Source organism: Lucilia cuprina, chromosome 3 (assembly GCF_022045245.1).
Source record: "Lucilia cuprina isolate Lc7/37 chromosome 3, ASM2204524v1, whole genome shotgun sequence".
In the NCBI taxonomy this organism is placed as follows: Eukaryota; Metazoa; Arthropoda; class Insecta; order Diptera; family Calliphoridae; genus Lucilia; species Lucilia cuprina.
In genome coordinates, this window is record NC_060951.1 from 52,687,094 (window position 1) to 52,709,754 (window position 22,661).

A 22,661-nucleotide genomic window follows, 5' to 3' on the forward strand; every position below is an offset into this window, starting at 1 on the left:
TTAAATTCAAAAATTAATTTTGTACAAAAATTATTTGAACATTATATTCTAATAGAAAATATTCTTTAAAAATTTTCGCTGAAGTTTCGTTAAAAAAATTATTGAAAATCCATAATGAATTACTTCAGATTAAAGATTTGAGCAGAAAGAAATGATAGGTGTTGATTTACTTCTCTTAAAATAATTTCCTACAGAGCTTTTCTTCTATTGGGTATTTTTCTTTTGAAATAAAAAAAGGAAAAACAGAAAAAAGTTATCAAAGAGGAAAAGGAAAAGCTTTTAAGTGCACTTTTAAAATGATCATCCCTAAAATAGACAATAACTTGCGATCAATTAGCATCACCATTGAAACGAAGCATTATATTGCGTAATATAATACATTTAAATTAAATCTATAGCATATTTTAAGGATGAGCATATAAAAATTGCATTTTGGTTATTTTAATACAAATTTCCCTTTCCTTATTTACTAACTTCTTTCTGGACTTTAGTTTTATTTTAACAATCGAACCGAGTGGATGTAAAGCGTGAATAAAAACGACGGGCGCGAGTGAAAATTTTAGTTTTTGTTGAAATAATTAATTAAAATTAGTGTTTTATTAAGTGTTTTAATATGAAATTAATGTTGAAGTTCCATAATGTTAATGAAAAGTATTAATAAGTGTTAGTTAAAAAAAGAAAAGAAGTTACTTGTCCATTATAAAAAAGAAACAACAAAAACAAATGAATGAAGGTTGCTGCAAAAGTGAGTTTTATTAAAATTAAAGTTATGCAAATTAAAGTTATATATTAAATAATATTTCGTTATTTGAATAACAGTTCTTTTAATTTAAATTTTTAATTCATTTTATAATAATTTTCATGTGGTTGTTGCATTTTTTTCATTTTTCTGCAATTTTGTTATACACACAAAATTTGTTCTTTGTTTTGTTGTTGCGATTCTTTTTTTCTATATTGCGTGATTTTACATGTTTTGCAAATATGTATGTATGTGTAAATTTGTTATGAGAATATGTTTCTCTTTGGTTTCTACGTCATCATATGATGTTGTTGTTTGTTTACGGAGAGGCGATTTTTTAATTTGGATATTATTGTTGTTTTTATTAGCAAGTACATCTCTTGTTGTTGTTTCTATGTCACTGTGTGCAGATTTTTTGAAGTTGTTATTTAGTTCTTGATTGTTGTTGTTTTAAAGTTTTTTTTTTTTCAGCGAACTTCATTATCGTTTTTTGTGTTTGTCCATCTGTTGCTACATTTGATGTGTTTTTTGTGTTACTGGTAAATATATATTATTATATAAGCTTTAATCTTGTTATGACATCATTGTAATAGTGTTGTTGTTTTTATGTTTTGTCAGGAATTATTGCTTTTGGTTTTGTTCATTTATAATGTTTTAATTCTGGACAAGATGTTTAAAGATTATATAGAAATTGCAATTGTATTTTTTATAGAAAATGTTTTTGTACAAAAATTATTTAAAAGTTTTTATTCCAATAGAAAATTTCGTTTCATAAACAAATAAAAAAAATAACTTTTATAGGATTTTTTTAAATAAATTGTGTTCTGTATGAGAAAAATTTAATATATCTTCCTTAGCTTTCACTGAATTTATCGAAAATTTTATTTATTTGTATAGACAATGCTTTTTTAATTGATTAGCAATATTAAATCCTAATTAATTACGTAACATTACAAATTTGAGCAGAAACCCTATGATACGTGTTGATTAACTTCTTTTAAAATAATTCCCTTAAAAGCTTTACTTCGAGTGGGATTTTTTCTTTTTAAATTAAAAAAGGAAAATCAGAAGAAAAGTTATCAAAGAGGAACAGGAAAAGCTTTCAAGTGTATTTTTAATATTATCGCTCTTAAAATAGACTATAACTTGCGATCAGTTAGCATAACCATTGCAAAAAACCATTATACTGCGTAATATTTATAATACAATTAGATTAAATCTATAGTATATCTTAATGAAGAAGAAATTAAAATTTCCCTTTCCTTATTAATTAACTTCTTTCTGAACTTTAGTTTTATTTTAACAATCGAATCGAGTGGATGTAAAACGTAAATAAAAACTACGGGCAACAACAAAACGAAGGAACATACAAAATTTATTCCTTCGTTTTGATGTTGCGATTCTTTTTATTTCAAAATTTAACAAATGTTGCATGATTTTCATGTATGTAGTTGTAGTCAAATATGTATGTTTGTTATGAGCAAATGTTTCTCTTTGGTTTCGACGTCATCATATAATGTTGTAGTTGGTTTATGGTGAGTCGGTTTTCAAAATTTGATATTGTTGTTGTTTTTGTTAGCAACTGCATTTCTGGTTGTTTCAACGTCATGATGTTCTTTGAAGTTGTTTTTTTTTTTAATTCTTGTTTGTTGTTTTTGGCTTGTCCATCTGTTGCTACATTTGGTGTTTACAGTTTTGCTGTAATTTTCTTTTGTTTCAGGCTGTTGTTCTAAATAGCAATTTAATTTTTTTAAGCTTTAAATTTGGATAATCATCATTGTTGATGTATTGTTGTTTTGGTTAATTTTGTATGTTTTCTTAGAAATAATTGTTTTTTTTTTTCATTCTATTTATATGATGGTGAGAAGTTATTTTAAGAAAAGGTATGCTGGCTAACCTATTTCGCATACAATTATTTTAAATAATTACAAAAAGATTCGTTTTTAAATAGTAGTTTGTAAAACTAAAAGTTTTACCTTGTAATGTTTTAATAAGAAAGCGTAAAAATCATCGCTGGTTTTTAAAAAGATAGAATTTTGAAAAACGAATTTCAAAAGCTGAAAATTTTCAAAGTTTTGTAATTTTAAGACTTAAATATAATAGAGAGATGTTATTAAAAGGAACATGAACTCAATATATAATTTGTTTTAATAAAGTTTTCAATTTCCTGTTTCCTTGCTGTCATTTTTCTTATTATATTAAAATTTTACAAAATATATAAAATTTCTAATTTTTTAAGATTTAATAAATTTTCTTTATAAAAAAAAAAATTATAAAAAATTTCTATAAAAAGAAAATTTTATGAAATTTGTATATAAAAAGAAAATTTAATAAAATTTTTTTAACATTTTCTACAAAAAAGAAAATTTAACAAAAATTTTCTTTTAAAATAAAGTTTAACGAAACTTTTTTGTAAAAAAATTAAAGATTTCTGTAAACGAAAATTAAATGAACTTTTTTATTAAAATAAAATTTAACAAAGTTTCAATAAACATTTTTCTATAAAATGAATATTTAATAAAAATTTTCTATAAAATAAAAATTTAATGAAAATTTTTCTATAAAATGCAAGAATTTCGTACAAAAAGGAACATTTTACAAAAATTTTTATAAAAGAAAATTTGACGAATATATTCAGTAAATAGACAATTTACCGGAAATTTTCTTTAAAAAATTAAGTGATAATTTTCTAAATAAAGTCAATGTATGGATAATTTTCTATAAAAAGTATCGTTTAACAAGATAATTATATGAAAATAAATTCTTACGAAAATTTTCTATAAAAGGAAAATTTATTTAAATTTAATTTAAAAATTTATAAATAATTTTCTTTAATAAGTACAAACTTATTTAATTTTACGAAAATTTGTGAAACATTTTTTATTAAAAAAAATATACATATTTCGAAATCTTTTTTCATTAAAAATTTTTTTTTTTGAAAATTTTCTATAGATATTAGTTGTAAAATATTTTAAGTGTTACACCATTATAATAACTGCCTATACATATATGTACATGGGTGTGCATTTGTAAATATGTATTTGTTGTATTTAATTGTTGTATTTTTTCACTTTTATTCAAGTTGAAATTTAACGATGCAATCTGTTTTCAATAAACAACTCGTCATCGTCACCATTACTATCAACATGATTGTGTTTATGCATCAATTTCATTTACTGTAACTTGCAACAGCATACTTGTTGTTATTGTCTTCGTTTACATGCATATTCTCTATCCTGTAACTGATTTCAACAAAATGCAAGAGTTGTTAAAGTTTCAAGTATTGTAAATTTTTTACGAGCTCTGTTGTTGTGTGAGTACATAAAATCGAGAGCTTTATACTTAGAAATAATAAAAGAAAGTAAATTGTTCTTAAACTCAATATTTGCAAGGATTTTTTTACTTGAACAGTTGCAACGTATTTATGTGCTTTGTTGTTGTATTTTGTTTTCTTAAATCAATGTTTTTCAATTGTTAAAAATATATTTTCTTTTTTTAACTGTCTGTAATGAGAATATGTATGTACAATTTACATATTTACATACAATTGTTGCTATTTAAATGATTGAAAATATTAACTTTTTTAATTGACTTTAAAAGTGTAATTAAAATTTTGACTTTTTGCTGTCCTCTTACCTTAAATTTACAAAGTAATGCCACATAATTTAAAAGTCCATTAAATTCTCTGACAAACCACATTTATGTAAATATTTTAATGAAAACCACATAAAACATAATGTTATTATGTATTAATGAACTTAATCATTTTCATGGTGAAACAACAAACCCGCAACTATTTAAATCTTTATAAAACCTTAAGCAAAATAATGTTGATGATCGTAATGAAATAGGGAGGAGGACGGCTGTGTAAGGATTCTCTTACGCCCAAAAAATAAAATTAAACAAATGGGCTAAGAGACAAACAACATGACTTTACCACATTTTGCTAATTAAGTTAGTTATTGTTTTAAACTAATTGTTATTTGTACATTAAATAGAATAGGCCGAAACCCTCAATAGGCTATTGCGGGAAAACCACAAACGCTGGAAAATTTATTATCGTTATCGGAAGGAAAATATTTTTAAATTATGCAGTCATTGATAGAGGGCGTGTTATATTTTAAATAAACACCATTTATGGTCATTCTTTATTTTGAAGGAAATGAACGTTGAGTTTTAGTTGAATATTTTACTCAAAGTAAGAAAAGTTAATAATTTTTATTTGTTTACTTCTACCTGTACATTGTTGAAAAATAGCAATTTTCCAGATTTTATTCCAGACTATTGTCTACTGAAGTCTAGACTAAAGTCTATAATATTGTCCAAATTATGTTCCAGACGGTCGTTTAGACTGTATTGATTGTAGTCAAGCCTATAGGCTAGACTGAACGTGAGACAACAGTCCAAACTATGTTCTAGACGATAGTTCAGACTATATTACAGACTGTAGTCCAGACTGCAGTGCAGTTCATAGACAAAACTATTGTCAAGATTGTAATCCACTTTAATCCAGATTAAAGTCCGACTGTAGCCCAGACTATAGACAAGACTATGTTCTTAACTAAAGATCGGCCTTTTGTTCTGGACTACAGTCCTTACTTTAGTGTAAATTGTAGTCCAGTTCTGAAAAATTTCGGTTCTTGTCCAGATTACTGATAAGATTATATATGATAGTCAAGTCCAGAATATAGATCTTATCGCAGGCTATATTTTAGATATAATCAAGGATTCCTTATTGTAGTACAGGTCGTACTCAGTATTATGGACTTGGCATTTCGAATTGTATACTGTCTAGAGTACAGTCCTCAATAAAGTATAGACAATAGTATAGATTACATTAAGGTAATAATTCTAGCATAGATTTTAGTCTAGGCTACAGGTCAAGTTCTTTTCCAAATTATATGTAGATTAGAAGTTGTAAAAGCTATAGTCCAGATTATTGTTCAGATATAGACCGGACTATACAAATATCGCTGTAGTTTAGAACATAGTCCAGACTATAGTTCAGAATATATTCCAGACTACAGATCAGAATATTCTATTGACTAGTATAAATTGTAGTTCAACCTAAAGTAATAAATCATAGTCTAGCCTGTAGTCAAAGAAGTGCCCAGGTTATATTTCAGATTGTAGCAGATGTGCTTTAATATAGACTATATTTTATGTTATAGTCCAGACCATAATCTAAGTCAGACTATAGTCTCGCTGTGGGGAAGACTATAGTCTGAACTATAGATAATATCCTAGACAATAGTTAAAGATTAGGACAACTATATTAGATTCTATGGTCTTAAATGTACTTCAGTGTACCGGTAAAAATTTAGCAAGGTCCTCACAATGCAGTTGTCAAAAACATCAACATAGAATACATAGTATTTTAATCAAAGCATTTTTATTCCTAATTAAAACAAATGAAAAATTAATTTCAAATATTTATTTTTTTCCATCCCGATTTATTTAATCTAACTTAAACACATCTTTATTCTCAACATCAATTCGTTGGGTCAATCGTTTTAATCCGTTTAACTCCAACTGCCGGTATGATAGCGTCAAATTGATGTTCTAATCTACTTAAATGTAAATGTGTCCTTTCTCCTACTGCTGCTGCTGTTATGGTCAGTATATTGTAATTTTTCATTGTGAGCCTAAGGCACACTTCATTCACGTTTAACATTTATTCATTTCGAAAGCATTTCACAACTCAACGGATAACATGACAAAAACCATCTCAACTCAGGCAACAACCATACCGCAATAGAAGTGAGAGACTAGACAGACAGGTCCTTGTATGTTTTTGTGGTTTATCTATGATTACATAAGTACATTGAGTAGGTTTATATGTGTGTGTGTGTTTGTGATTGAGTGAGCATGAGTTAATGGGCACAAACTTGTCTTGGCATTTCTTTAGGCTATATATTCATTTGTACAAAATAAATGAAGAAATATTTTACTTAAATTATCAACTAACTTGATTTTGGCACAATTTTAAGGACATAATCCTTAACTTAAGAAGGTGTATTTCTTGGACATTCATGCAGCATTTGTTTAGGACACTCGTCTGTTGTGATAAATTTGTTATTGCTGCAAAAGTGTTAATATTAAATGTTATTAGCAGATTTTATTTATTTATTTTTTCTTAACGAATTTTGTTCAATTTTTTTTCTTATATTCTTTATTTCTAATAAATTGTGTTATAAATATTTATAGAATTATATTTATACATACATATATCTTTGGTAATAAATTAATTTAATAAATTTTCTTTACGTTTTTTTTTTCTTCTATTATATTTAATCTTATTAGAGGCAGGTAATTCTTTTATTCCAGCTTTTGTTGTGGGGAAATAACATAAATTATGAAGAGTTATTAAGTTATTAAATTGTAGAAATGTGTAATTGTTTCTTAAGAGATAAATAAGATAATAAATTGCCAGGGAATAAATTGTATATATTTAAGTAATACCGTAATAAGTATTTTTAGGGATGTTTAAGAAAAGCAAATAGATAAAAAGAGAATCTTTCATTATGGACATTCTTTTATGACAATAATAATGTTTTAAATTAATCAACTAATTAATGGGTTTTCTTTTTAAAGCTTATTAAAAAGTTGTAAAGTTTACACTTTACAACTATTGCAATTCTTTAAAAAATCTTTAGATCTAAAAACAACTTAACATAGTGACTTAATTACAGTAGACTGGTCAATAACTCTGGGGGTTTTGGGTTCGATTACAACACAGTTTGTTTTACTTTTAGTATTTTTCGATCTAATCGTTTAATAAAATTAGAATATTATTTTGAATTTTGTTGTAATATAAGTAAATAAAATTTTAAATTCCCGTAAAGTTGTTAATATACTTAGGTTTGTTTAAGAAAAATCCTAATAATCTTTTAATTTCCTTAATTTTTTGTGTCTTTTTTAAAAATTACAATTTACTCATTTTTTCTTTATGTAATTTTTTACATTTATCCATTGTTGATGATATCTTCTTTATTAAGAACCATTTAATCCCTTATTACAATTGTAATACCAGCTATTTAGCTCTTAAAGGAACAAATTTATTATACAATTTTTTTTTAAAAATATCGTTTCATTAACAACTTAATAAAAACTAAAACAATATATATAAAGTAAAGCATCAATTTAAAATGTTTGCCTTTATCCTTTTGCTGTTTCTAAGAGTTTTTAAAATTACTTTTCTTTTTTTTCGAAAAGGCTCTCATCTACATTTGTTTCTTTATTTATTGTTTATTTATACTTTTTAAAAACACTAATCAAACTTGTAAGAAGTACAATTTATAAAATCAAAATAATATTAAATGTTTAAAACGGAAGGAATGAAAGAAACACGAACAAAATCAAACTTTATTATTTGCCCTCTAAACACACGCGTTTACAAACACAAACAAACTCTTATACATATATAGAATAACAATTGAAGTTCGAAATTAGATTTTGCATGTACACGCACATTTGCACAAAATACTTACAGAATTCCTAAACCCGATAGTTCTGAAAGTGATAATGTAGACCTTTTAAATGTCATAGTTATTTAACACTTATCCCTTGTTGTTCTTTTTTAAACACTTTCTATAATCTAGTGTGAGGTAATAGTGTTGACAAGTAATCTAGATTGTAATCCATTAATAACAATAATTTAAATTTTCATTTTCAAAACTCTGGTTTGAAAATATTAACCAGAACTACTTGTAAAATTTTACAAACGATGGCAACAATATACAGACTTGTGCTAAACAAGATAACGTTTTAGCAAACAAAAAAATACTCGTAAAACATTAGACCAAGAATTCTATTTAAACATTTATGTGTGTTTGTTTTTGTTTGTTTCTTGCTTGCTGTTGTTAAATAGTAAATGGTTGTGCCTTTTTTAGTTGCTTTTGTTTTCATTATTTGAATGTCATTAGCATAAAAGCCTAATTTGGTTACACTGTGTACTCCCAGTCGTTAATAGCTGACTTTCATTGCACTGTGGTGCCAAAAATAAAATATTTTAAATAATATTTTTTTTTAGTCTGGGTACTACTTAGTGTCGAATGTAGTTTTGTCTAACTATATATTCTGTAGTGTAGACTATAGTTTGGTGTATAGTATTCTACATTCTGCTCTGTAGCCTTGTCTATAGTCTCGATTTAAGCTTTAACTATAGTATTTTCTATATTATCTATGTTATAGTCTGTTCGACTAGAGTATGGTTCATAGCCTAGACAAGTTATTTTATGTTTTACACTCTCGATTATAACTTGGACTATAGCCCTGACTATAGTCTGGTTTATAGTCTAGTAAATTCCATAATAACTATTATAGTCTGCTCTGTAGTTAGGTCTATAGTCCCGACTGTAGCTTTGACTATAGTAAGTTATATAGTCTCGATTAAAGTTTTAACAATAGCCTCGACTGTAATCTGGTATATTGTCTTGAATGTATTCTGGTATATAAATATCGACTATTCTATAACATCGACTATAGTCTGTTCTAAAACCTCGACTATATTTTTGTTTATAGTCTCGAATATAGTTTTTTCTATAACCTTGACTATAGTCCGACACATAGCCTTGACTATGGTCTTATTGTGGTCTACAGTACCACAGTCTAGTCTATAGCCTGAATATAGTTAGGACTACTGTCTTAGAGTGTAGATTGGTTTATAGTATTGAATGTAGTTTTGACTATGTTCTATAGTTTCTGATCTATAATCCTGTACTATAGTCTATTATATAGTATCAAATGTTTTTTGACCTATAAACATCGACTGTTCTGTAGCATCAGCTGTAGTCTAATATATATAGTCTGGTGTCTAGCTTATTTTATAGTCTAAATTATAGTCTGGTCAATTACTTCTATTGTAATCTGGTCTTTAGTCTCGACTAAACTCTTGGATATAGTCTGGTCAATGGTCTTAACTATAGTCTGATTTACTGTCTTGACTATAGTCTGTTCTATATCCTCCACTAAATTCTTCTCTATAGCCTAGACTATAATCTAGTCTGAGAACCTCAACTATAGTCAGTCAGTAGTCCTCGACTATATACTTGACTATAGCCTTTGCTATATCTTTGACTTTAGCCATGATTGCAGTCTTCACTATAGTCCGGACAGTAATCTCGACTGTAGTCTATAGCCAACATTGAGATTTTAACGTTATGTTTTATTTACCTAATTTGTTCATAAGAATCCCACTGTGCAGTCTATGTAAATGTACTCCAAAATGTATATAGTGGCTGTAAGGTTGAGTATGATTGTTATTTAGGTCCTAGATTGAAAAGTTTTTATGTTTGTATGTATATCTCAAAATGTAAGTGTATTCTAGTGTATCTATGTTTATGCTTTTTATCACTTTGTTAAGTTGAAAACTTCTTTGTAAGATATAAAAGAACTGAAAATATTGTTGTGGGCTTTTGAAGCAGTGGCGGCACAAGCATAATATTTTGCTGATCAATTTTTTCAATCAAACACAGTAAAATTATTAAAGTAATTCATGGTAATTTAAGACACATTTAAAAAAGCTAAAAAAACCAATATTAAACTTTAAAATTATTAGATAATTTTTCTTAGAATTTTTTTAAATATTATTTCTGAGCTGCATATGCTATAAGCAGATTGGTGTACCCACTGTTCTAACAATAGGTAAGAGAAGCTTTTTGCATTCTATAATTAGAAGTTGGCGTTAAAAAGTCTATAAGTCTGAGTCGAAAAAAAATTATAATAAAAAAATTGTGCAAACCCACGCATTTTTCCACACATACATAAAGAAATAAAAATCTTTAAGAAAAGAAGAAAAACTCAACAATGAGCAACCATTTATTCAACAAATACAGAAAAAAATATTAAAATATATCTTTCTACATCCTTTGTTTAGATACTTTTCTTTTACAACAAACAAAGCACAAAATTGTATGAAAAAAAAACTAAATGCAAGAATTTCTAGAAGATCTTCAAACTTTCGTTTGTGCGAATTTTTATGTGAATTGAATACATGATAATAGAGAATTGTGTCTTTAATATCCTTTACATTTACAAATGTATAAATACTCATAAAAACGACATATTCATGTTTACGCTTGTTCTATAACGTATACATAGAACAATGTATCTGTAAACAACCTACACTAACCCTGAAATTGTCTATAAAAAGTGTTTTTTTACAACAATAGTTTTTTTTCTATGGTTTTGTTATATTTTTGGTGTGTTTGTTTTGTTTTTGATTCCGTGGAACCTTGCTCCTAACCTTGTGTTTTAGTCGTATTATAGTTGTATTGTTTAACATACTTTAAATGGGAATGTCAGAGGAGGACTACATTCAAAGATTTTTCACGTGATAATGAAGTTGGAAATGTAGAGAAATTTTGTGAGATTGGCGTAAATTTTCAACAGATAGGCAGACAAACGTACGGAAATGATCGTCTTAGAATTAATTAAGGACCCAGAATATATATACTCTTGTGGGTCTATGTGTTATTTTTTAATGATTGGTATAGGAAAGGAAAATTAAAAGAGAACGTTTTAAATATTAAAAAAATTTAAATGACTAATATTTTCAAAATAAAAAAGATTTTACAAAAAGAGAACATATAAAAAATTTTCTAAAAATGCATTTTCGAACATTTTCTAAAAGAAGAATTTTAGAAGCCTAAAAATTATTTTATCGATTTTTTTAAAAAAATATAACATTTGTTAAAAAATTTTTGAATTTTTGGAGAAAAATTTTTAGAAAAAATTTAATAAAATTTTAAAAAGATAAGACATTTTTAAAAGTTTTCTACAAAGAGAACAAAATTTTTAATAAATTTTTTTTAAATTTCCTATTTATCTACAATTATCTTTAAAAATTTAATTTTTTCAAAAATTATCTGTGAAAAGAAAATAATTCGAAAATTTTCCTGAAATTAATTTTTATACCCTCCACCACCATCAGTGGTGATAGAGGGTATATATAACTTTGTCATTCCGTGTGTAACACCAAGAAATATTCATCTGAGACCCAACAAAGTATATATATTCTGGGTCCTTATCAAATTCTGAGTCGATCTAGCTATGTCCGTCTGTCCGTCTGTCTGTGTAAAACACGCTCACGATAAAACGAAGCAATAGAATTTAACCAAATTTACCCAAAATGTTCTTCGTTTTCCTAAGTTGTTTGGTATTGAAAATGGGCAAAATCGGTTCACATCGGGAAAAGTTATGAATCAAAATTTGAAACAACCTCGAAAAAAATAGGCATTTTTTACACATTCTGATGTAATTTTCTCGAAAATTATGCAAGATAATTCCATAAAAATTGGCATACATTCGTTTCCACACAAGAGCTTAATTTTTGCGTAAAATCGTTAGAATCGGTCCACAATTTCATATACCTCCCATACAAAAGTACAAATTCCCGGAAATTTAGTTTTTTGTTAATAACTTCCGTCGTAATGTCGATATTTTCACAAAATTTTAGAAATTGAAATTTTTTGACAATAGAATTTATCTAGAGGAAAACTTTTTTTGGTGGGTCCATAATTGGTCATAGCTCCCATACAAGGTCCCCACCCGAAAATCACTTAAACGTGCACAACTCATTACTAAATTAAGATATCGATATAAAATTTGGTATAAGTATTGCTTTTATATACAGAAATATTACAATGAAAGCTTTTTTGGATCGGTCCATAATTGGTTATAGCTCCCATACAAGGTCCCCTCCCGAAAATAGTTAAACCCGCATAACTCATTACTAAATTAAGATATCGTTATAAAATTTGGTACAAGTATTGCTCTTATATACAGAAATATTACAATGAAAGATTTTTTGGATCGGTTCATATTTGGTTATAGCTCCCATACAAGGTCCCCTCCCGAAAATCACTTAAACGCGCATAACTCTTTATTAAATCAAGATATCGATATAAAATTTGGTACAAGTATTGCTTTTATATACATAAACATTACAATAAAATATTTTTTGGATCGGTCCATATTTGGTCATAGCTCCCATAGAAGGTCCCCTCCCGAAAATTACTTAAACGCGCATAACTCATTACTAAATTAAGATATCGATATAAAATTTGGTACAAATAATGATCTTATATACAGAAATATTACAATGAAAGTTTTTTTTGGATCGGTCCATAATTGGTCATAGCTCCCATACGAGGTCCCCTCCCGAAAATCACTTAAACGCACATAACCCATTACTAAACTAAGATATCGATATAAAATTTGGTACCAGTATTGCTCTTATATACAAATATAATACAATTGAAGATTTTTTTTCGATCGGTCCATATTTGGTCATAGCTCCCATACAAGGTCCCCTCCCGAAAATCACTTAAACGCACATAACCCATTACTTAATTAAGATATCGATATAAAATTTGGTACAAGTATTGCTCTTATATACAGAAATATTAAAATTAAATCTTTTTTGGATCGGTCCATAATTGGTCATAGCTCCCATACAAGGTCCCCTCCCGAAAATCACTTAAACGCGCATAACTCATTACTAAATTAAGATATAGACATAAAAATTGGTACAAGTATTGCTCTTATACACAGAAATATTACAATGAAAGATTTTTTGGATCGGTCCATAATTGGTCATAGCTTCCATATAAGGCCCCCTCCCGAAATCACTTAAACGCGCATTACTCATTACTAAATTAAGATATCGATATAAAATTTGGTACAAATATTGATCTTATATACAGAAATATAACTATGAAAGTTTTTTGGATCGGTCCATAATTGGTCATAGCTCCCATACAAGGTTCCCTTCCGAAAATCATAAAAAACTCACATAACTCATAACCAAATATTGATATTCATACATTTATCAAAAATATTGCTCTTATATACATAAATTCACTATAAAATTGTTATACGATCGGTCCATATTTGGTCATAGCTCTCATACTAGGTCCAGAAAATCACTTAGAATCACAATATTTATTACCAAGTAATGATATAGATACAGAATTCTGAAATTTTGTCTTTATATACATAATTGGACATAGCTCCCATACAAAGTCCTTTTACGAAAATCTCTTAAACGCACATTACTTATTACCAAATTAAGCTATTGATACATTATTTGACAAAAATATTAGTTTTGTATACTTCTATTTCTCGTATATTAGGGGCAGGTCCCTAAAAGCGCTTTAACCGTATTTAAAGAGCATTATCAATTTGTGTTGAACAATATTTTGTGTAGAACATAATAATATATGTATTTGTATTTTGAAAATCTCTAAATCTTTCATATACATTCATACAAATTACACGCAAATTGTTAAATTTATAATGTTCAATAAATCTTGGTATTGTAATAGATTTAACTTTTTGGATTTTTTCTATTAAAGACATGAGAAAACTTATTTTTACAAATATTTGATCAATTAGAAAATTAGTAACATAAAAGTAGCTGGTGGAGGGTATTTAAGATTCGGCACAGCCGAATATAGCACTCTAACTTGTTTTCGTTATAATAATGAACATGATTTGAACAGTAATATTTTATGTTAATTGCCACTAAATGTCCAATGAAAATGTTTCCATTGTTTTGATGCAATATTTATGTTGATAACATAATTAAGTATCAATTGAAAACATCAAATCTGGAAATGTACACCAGAATGAATTTATGTTAAATCATATAATATGTTTATGTATAAATAGTATGTAGTTACTGTTGACTTCAAAGGCCCAATAGTTCAGAGGGGGTGTCCCGAACTGCTTATTTAACAAAGCACTTAAGGTTATCCATAGCCAACAGCTACCCTAGCTATGTAACATGTTCATGTCCTACAAGCAAGTCAATCGTCACTACATATATTACAAACAGGCAGATACCAAACTAGTCTAAAGTTGCCAATGCATGGTAATGAAAATTTTTAAGTGTTGGCTCTATAGCAGCGAATCGCAATGAGCCATCAAAAGAGCACTCCTGTACTCTTTTGTTACGCGTCCCAGCAGTTCGACGGGACAGTCCCGAATTGACCACTTTATTTTTACAAATATTTGATCAATTAGAAAATTAGTAACATAAAAGTAGCTGGTGGAGGGTATTTAAGATTCGGCACAGCCGAATATAGCACTCTAACTTGTTTTTTCAAAATTTTCTCTAAAAGTGAATTTTTTTAATATTCTCTATAAAAATAAAATTTTACGAATATTTTTTATAAAAAATATTTTTCGTAAATTTCCTATAAAAAAATGAAATTTTCAACATTTTCTATAAAAAGGAAAATATTAAAAAAATTTTCTTTAAAAAGAGCATTTAAAAAATGTTTATAGAAAATTTTAAAAAATATTCTACAAAAAAAAAAAAACAGAATTTATCGAAAAAAATTTCCATAAAATGATCGTTTTTCGTATTAAATGGTATAAAAAGTGATATTTTTACAAAAGTTTTCAATAAAAATTTAATTTTTCGATTTTTTTCCAGAAAAGAGAAATTTTCTATATTATGGGCCCATGATTGTTCCTATTTGTTCAAGTTCAATATTTTCTACATTGTTGTTTACGTTTTATCTTTATCACTGGGGTTTTTCATGTATACATGTTTTCTTTCTGTTCGAAGGATTTTTTATTGCACTTTTTCAATATTTTAGTGCTTTTTATTTTCGGCTTTTTTCCGTCATTGAAGGTATGAGTTAATTTACGCAAGTGTGTATAGTTGTGTGAAATAAAAAATATCCTGTATAATGTATAACCATAGACATTATATTTGAGTGAGTGTGTGTGTTTTGATTATACGAATATTTTGGGCATTTTCTTATTTTCTAGTTTACCAATATTAGCTTTTGGCTATTTGTTCTATGTTTTTTCCTTTCTATTTATCCAAAAACTTACATTTTATTTGAAGGAGAAAAAATCCAAATTGTTATTGGGTAATTTCAAACTTTTTTGTTTTCTTGTAAATTATTTTGTTGCTATTATTGTTGTTGCTGTTGGTTTTTTGTTATGGTTAATATAGTAATTGCTTATTTCCAATTTTCAAGCAAACTGCTAACAAATAAGTAAAAATAAAAAAGAAAACTTTACACAACAATAGGTGTACGAAAATAGTTTTGTTGTAGCCATTTTTACGATTTTTCCTTGAGAAAACAATTAAGGATTTTTGGTTTTTCTATTTTTCTTTTTTTCACTTTCCATATCTATAAGATTAAGGCTTTTTTTGTTTGCTCTTGACCTTTTTTTCTTTGCGTTCATATGCTTTTTCCCTAGAAGGATGATGACTTTATGTCATGATCTTTTTATGTTTCTATAAGATTTTTCCCGTAACCCTTCTTTAACAGGCTTTTGTTATATTATTTAAGGTACTGTGTTGTGCTTTTATTTCGATTGTATTGTAATGTGTATTTAAAAGATTTCTTAAAAATATGTGTCTTCTGTCTGTAAAGATTATTTTTTATAAGGGGGATTTATTGTCAGAAAGTGTTTATGTGTGTGTGTGTATTGGCATTATATACAAACTAAAGATAGTTTTTTTTCTAACTAAAGAACCTAAACATTTTCAGGGGTATTTATCTATTGTTTGCTGTTTTTTTTTGCTTTCTTAAACTGAAGATGTTTTTTAGGACAACTTTAAATGGCCTTTTTAAGGCACAAGGTTAATTTATAAAACTGAAAATGGTTTATGTCATAGTAAGCAAAGATATCAAAATAATGTCAAGAAATGTTTAAAATTTAAAAAAGATTTTAGTGCTAAATTACATAAAGATGAAAAATATTTTTTTTAACAAAAGAGCTATTATAGAGGTTTTTACAAAAAAATTATGTAAATATGTGAAAATATTTTTAATATGGCGGTTTATTTGATCTTTTTTATATTAAGTAAGATATAAAGACTAGACATAATGTCCATTCAATAGTCTAAACTATGGTATAGTATAGAATAGTATGCATCAGGCTTGGGGAGTAATGGTTGCATTTTCTTTACCAATTACAATTACTTTTAATTGTAATTGTAATGGAAGTTTTACTAATTACAATTACTTGTTATTATAATAGAAAAGATTTAAAATACAATTGCTTGTAATTGTGAATTTTGATCCATATAATGTGTAATAAGTGATAATTAGTAAATTCAATTACAGTTAAGTAATTGTAATTGTCATAACTTTAATTACAATTAAAAGTAATTGTAATGGGTCAATTACATTAATTGTTATTAGAATAACTTTGTGTAATCTCAGTTTATGCTATAGTTTCGAATAAATCCATCTGTTAGGTAAACCATAGTCCAGTCGATATTATCTGCTATAGCCTAGTTCATAATCCTGAATATAGTGTATAGGTTCAACTACACTATCTTCATTCATCAGTCGATAATTTTTATTGTAGTCTTTAATACAGTTTACTGAATCGATTTTAGTCTAATATATGTACATATAGTTACTAATATAGTCCAGTCTTTTTTTAATTGGGGATGACCCCTACTTATGCAGAGCATTATGTTGGAACTAGAAAAATAGGTTGTTGGAAGGAGGATAGAGGAAGTAGTGTTTGTGGACATTTGATTTAAATCTTCTTATATCGAAAGTGGCAGGGAATACCTCTGCAGAAAGTTTATTCCACTTACGAACAGTGCGGCTGAAGAATTATCATCATACCTACTGCTGTCTATTGTATTGAATTTAGTCTAGTTTGCAGCTAGTTAAGTCTATATTCAAATCTATAGTTTTGACTATAGTCTAGACTATATTATTGTATATAGCCTATTGTATAATATCCACTAAAACCTTGTCTATAGTATCGGATACAGTCTAGTCTATAATATTAGGTACAGCTTATTCTATAGTATCGACTTTTTAGACTGTTCAGACTCTATTTTGTACAATGAAAATAACCCATGCTCAACTTTACGAAAAAACTAACTTCTTTTTTCATAATATTTACAAAAATTCCGCGTATAATACGAAATATTATTTAATAAAACCCTTTTCTATTTTTTTCGAAAGTATGAAAACCTTTCGTAATATTTTTTTCTTAAATTTTAGCCAAATTAAACATAATGATATTAATTATATTATCATTAAATAAAACTACAACCTTTTTATAAAATTTAAGAAAAATTTTCATAAAAAAAATTCGTGCGGAGAATAATTTTTAACTAAAATTAGAAAAATTATTTTAAAATAAACAAAAATGTTTACATAAATTAATATATCGTAAATTTTACCATATTTATTCAAAATTCACTTTTTTCAATTTATGTAAATTAATTTTTTAAAGATTTTTTGACAATAGTTTTGACTATAATTTTAACTATATTCCCGACTGTAATCTCGAATATATCCCAATATTAACTATTATCTATGGTTTTGATTATAGTACTGTTTAGAGTCTAGTCCATAGTCTAGTCTACTTTATAGTTTCTAGTTTTGTGTAATCACTTTCGATCTGCTTTATCATTGTCTACATTCGCACCTAAAGCCTATTCTATAATTTCGATGATCTATTTCATACACATAAGTCTGTCCGGCTGGCTGTCCATGTAAACCTTGTGCGCAAGGTACAGGCCGCAATTTTCAAGATAATTTGATGAAATTTGTACCAAGCATGTTTTTTTTGCACAAGGACGAAGCCTATTGAAAATGGTTGAAATCGGTCCATTATTTCACCTAGCCCCCATACAACCGTACCTCACGATTTGAACTTTTTATGCTATGATTACGCCAAATATTCTGTTATCTCTCTAAAAATTGGCACAAATAAGTTTTATATAAGTATAAATGATACTGCAGATTTTCGTAAGGATCGGCCTATATTTGACCCTAGCCCCCATACAAACCCCCCTTCAAAAAATGACTTAAACTTCTAAAATTGACTTGTAACCATTTGTATCGCAATGAAACTCAACAAAACTAACTGTTATTTAGAAATATATCCTTTTCCCAAATTTACCGAGGATCGGCCCATATTTGACCTATATAAAGCCTCATTTAGAAATTTTAGTTTTTTATCAATAAATGGCTTAAATATTTTGGAATTATGGTAATATTCAACATAAAAGTTTCTTTACAAAAAATAAAAATTGTATAAAAGTAAAAATTATAAAAATATACTCATGGTGTAGGGTATTATATGGTCGGCCATGCCCGACTATACTTTCCTACTTGTTTTAATAACATACGTTGTCATGTATATACACATGAAAACTATATGCAACAATTTGTTGTCGCAATATAAATTTTAAATATTTTCTATTCCATTTTCTAAAAGTTAACAAACCTGGTAGGCTAAATTTTCACAATGGATTGTGAGCTTACCACGTTTGTTAACTTATAGACAACGGATGTGTATAAAATTTAGATTGCAACAACGTTGCGTTGTCAACATAACATAGTGTTGTAGTACGTATGTATATACTTGACAACGGATGTTATTAAAAAATAGGTATCGATTTAGAACCAGGCATGTATATTTTTTTCCTCTGTGTATGACTTAAACACCATTTAAATTCATAGTAATTCCATTTCACACTATAATTTACTATTGATTTTACTGCAATTACCTTTAGATGTATCATGAACGTTTAATGGGTCCTCAAGTTCATTCACTTTTCGTTTTGTAAACATTTTCAAACTGCAAATATCAACAATAATAATAACGACAACAAAATTACCACAATTGCTGTGTAAACTACAACTACTATTTAGTAGTAAGAGTATAAGCGATGGTAGTTAAAATCATAAATAGTGCTTAAACATAATTACACGACCATTTTATTATTGTTGTCGTTGTACTTTTTTATAGAGGTATTAAAGAAAATACTAAAAATTTTCAACTGAACTGAAGTGGTAGATGTGTAGGAAAGTGTATGCATAAGTGCGCTTGGGGTAAATATTAAGAATGGGACAACAACCTTAGTAATGCTACAACTTGCATAGGGTGTTACTATCGACGACAACATTCAACTATTTGTTGCAGTTGTTGTTAAGACTAAATAGTATTTAAGATTTTAAGATGTAACTAAGGTCCTTTTTATGTATAAGAAACATTTTCACACAAAACTACTTCTATGAATATTGAGATTTAAAAGCAAAAATAACTTATGTGCTAAATGAGAAATTTTACAGAAGAAGTAATTTTATGATTGTTTTACATTAATCTTATAATGTTTTTTTGTTGTTAAAGTCTTACTAAATTTTTGTTATTGTTTTAGAAACAAAAATCGTTGAATTTTCAGTTAAGCTATTTTTGCTGTTACATTTTCACATTGTCTGTCTTCTTAGTATTATTTTCATTAAATTTTTGTTAAAATACAAAAACGTTTAAATGTAATAAGGATACTTTAAACCACTTTAAATACCATAAGAGTTAGTAAAATTCCTTAAATTTTCGTCTTATTTTTATCTTATTTAAGTAAATTGTTCTGAATATCTAAGTCACAAGGCATTAACACTATTAAAGCTCTTTAAAATTTTATACATTTTTCATATAACTTTCAACATTTAAGTGTAAATTTCATGTTGTAATAAAATCTTTTTGTTACTAATAGAATTTATGTTTGCAATATTCATTACACGTAGTAAATATTTCCATTTTTGAGGGGTTGTTGAGATAATCTTGTATTATGGTTGCAAAATCTATACATTAAATATTATTTAATATTACTTACTGGCAGTAGCATAAATATTTTGGCATAAATATCACCTGGGCTTTAGGTATTTCTATTTTAATGGTGGCAGAATGAATGAATAAAAATAATGCGTAGGGTAATACGATATATGTTAACAAACACCTGACAATGGCACTTAAATTTTTGAGTTGACAGTGGTTTAAGGATTATTTGAATTCCATTACTCACTAGGCTATAGACAAGAATATAAAATGAAAATTCTGCTACTATCGTCTAGTCTATATATTAGACTATAGTCGCCTTTATCGTTTAGGATATAATTAATATTTTGAATACAGTTAAAACTATAACCTATTGTCGAGACTACTGACTAGACAATAGCCGAGACCACCTACTAGATTATTAACTAGACTATATTTAAGGTCATCGATATTGTCTTGACTATCTGTAATTCAAACTTGACTACAAATCAAACTGTCGACTATTCTATTGAAGAGACTATAGCCAAGACTACTTTCGTTACTATCGAAGTCGAAGTAGGGACTACCAACTAGACTATTAACGATCATTGGCTGTATTGCATTCTAAACTATCGTCAAGACTACAAGCAGGAATATCGACCAGACTATAGTCAAGACAATAGTGAATATTATAGACAAGACTAAATTCAATACTATCTACTAGAATATGATCAATATTATCGGATAGATGTAAAAATAAGTATAAAATAATGCAGCTAAAATAGCTACTACTATGGAATCCATCGATTTAACTATAGATAAAACTATCGGCTTTTCTACACATGAGACTAGACTATATACAAAACTATTCTCGCGATTACCGTCGTGATTATCGGGTAGGCTATGTGAGACCATGGATTAGATTATAGTAGAAACTATGTACTACAGTCAAGACTATCGACTTGACTGTTATCGAGACTACTATACAGTAGAGATAAGAAAATAGTAAATACTATCAACTAGTATTTTGCTATATAATCGATTAGATACAAATATGAAAAAAAAATGTGTGGAAGACTAGTATGTACTTTATTTAGTCTAGAAAATAATGGAGACTATTAGGCTATGTATTCGATTACTGTTGACTGTAATAAAAACTATAGACTACCGTTTTTAGGCTTTACTTACTTTTAAACCACTGTTCACTTCTACAATTATTATTATTTTAACAATTTCCGTTCCATTCTTTTTCATTATTATTTTTTCAGTTGTTGTTGTTACTGTTGTGGCGAATTACCATGTTTCAGTTATATACTCGTTTATTCGCATGCGATAAAAATTTTATCATACAACAGAAACCCATTTTCAAAAGCAATTTATAGTATTAGCATCCTGCTGGTTCCGAAAAAAATAAATACTTATACAATGGTTAAATGTTGTGAAATGGCATTTTTTGGATTTCTGTTTCATTATTTTCGTTTTTGTGGTAGAGGCAAGGGATTCTCATTCGTTAATATGCTGCCAAAAAACATGATGGTAAAGAATGAAAGTAATGAAAGTGCTACGAACATGTAGTCCTATTTACATTTCATATTTGCTCGTACATACTAAAAGGTGAAATAAAAATCGTAAACAATATGTAGTAAAAAATACATTCACAGATAAAAAGACAGACAAACAAATAGATAGGCATAGCAGAGAAAAAACTGCAGGCTTAAGTAAAATTAAAACGTGACTACCTTAAACACTGTCATGCATGTACGATTTTAAGAGTAAAGTTAAATAGAGAAAATATTTAGTGGAGTTAAAAAAAAAACAAAATCATTCAATAATACAAATACCAACAATCAGTAAGAGATGCTAACAAAGACCAAATAAACTTACAGTGGGCAGACAATTGATTAGGGTAACTGCGTCAGGTTGTTAGTTATAGTTACCATGGTGGCCACTGATATCAATATAAGCTGAATTTATTTCGTTTAAAGATTTTTTAATTTTATGATTATTTTTAATTTCTTTGTTCCACTGTCACAGTTAGACATGTTGCACAAATATCGACAAGAAGTATGGTCCTTAACGCACATGACTTAAACAAATACACTCGTTTACACCTATATACACATGTTTAGTTATACCTACACATGACTAGATTTACTGTGAGCAGATATTCGTACACCTCTGGAATCCTTAAATAACTTCTACGTTTACATATTTATACATACATATAGTATATTTCCTCTCTATTACGTTTTTTGATTAAATTTTTCTAATTAGACTACAGACTAGACTATAGACTAGACTATAGACTAGACTATAGACTAGACTATAGACTAGACTATAGACTAGACTATAGACTAGACTATAGACTAGACTATAG

General features: G+C 27.4%; 1 protein-coding gene across 3 annotated transcripts in view; it reads left to right on the forward strand.

The window, feature by feature from the left end:
• LOC111678186 (frequenin-1) overlaps positions 1-22,661 on the forward strand; it is a 79,092-nt gene that overhangs the window by 5,965 nt on the left and 50,466 nt on the right. The window lies entirely within an intron of this gene.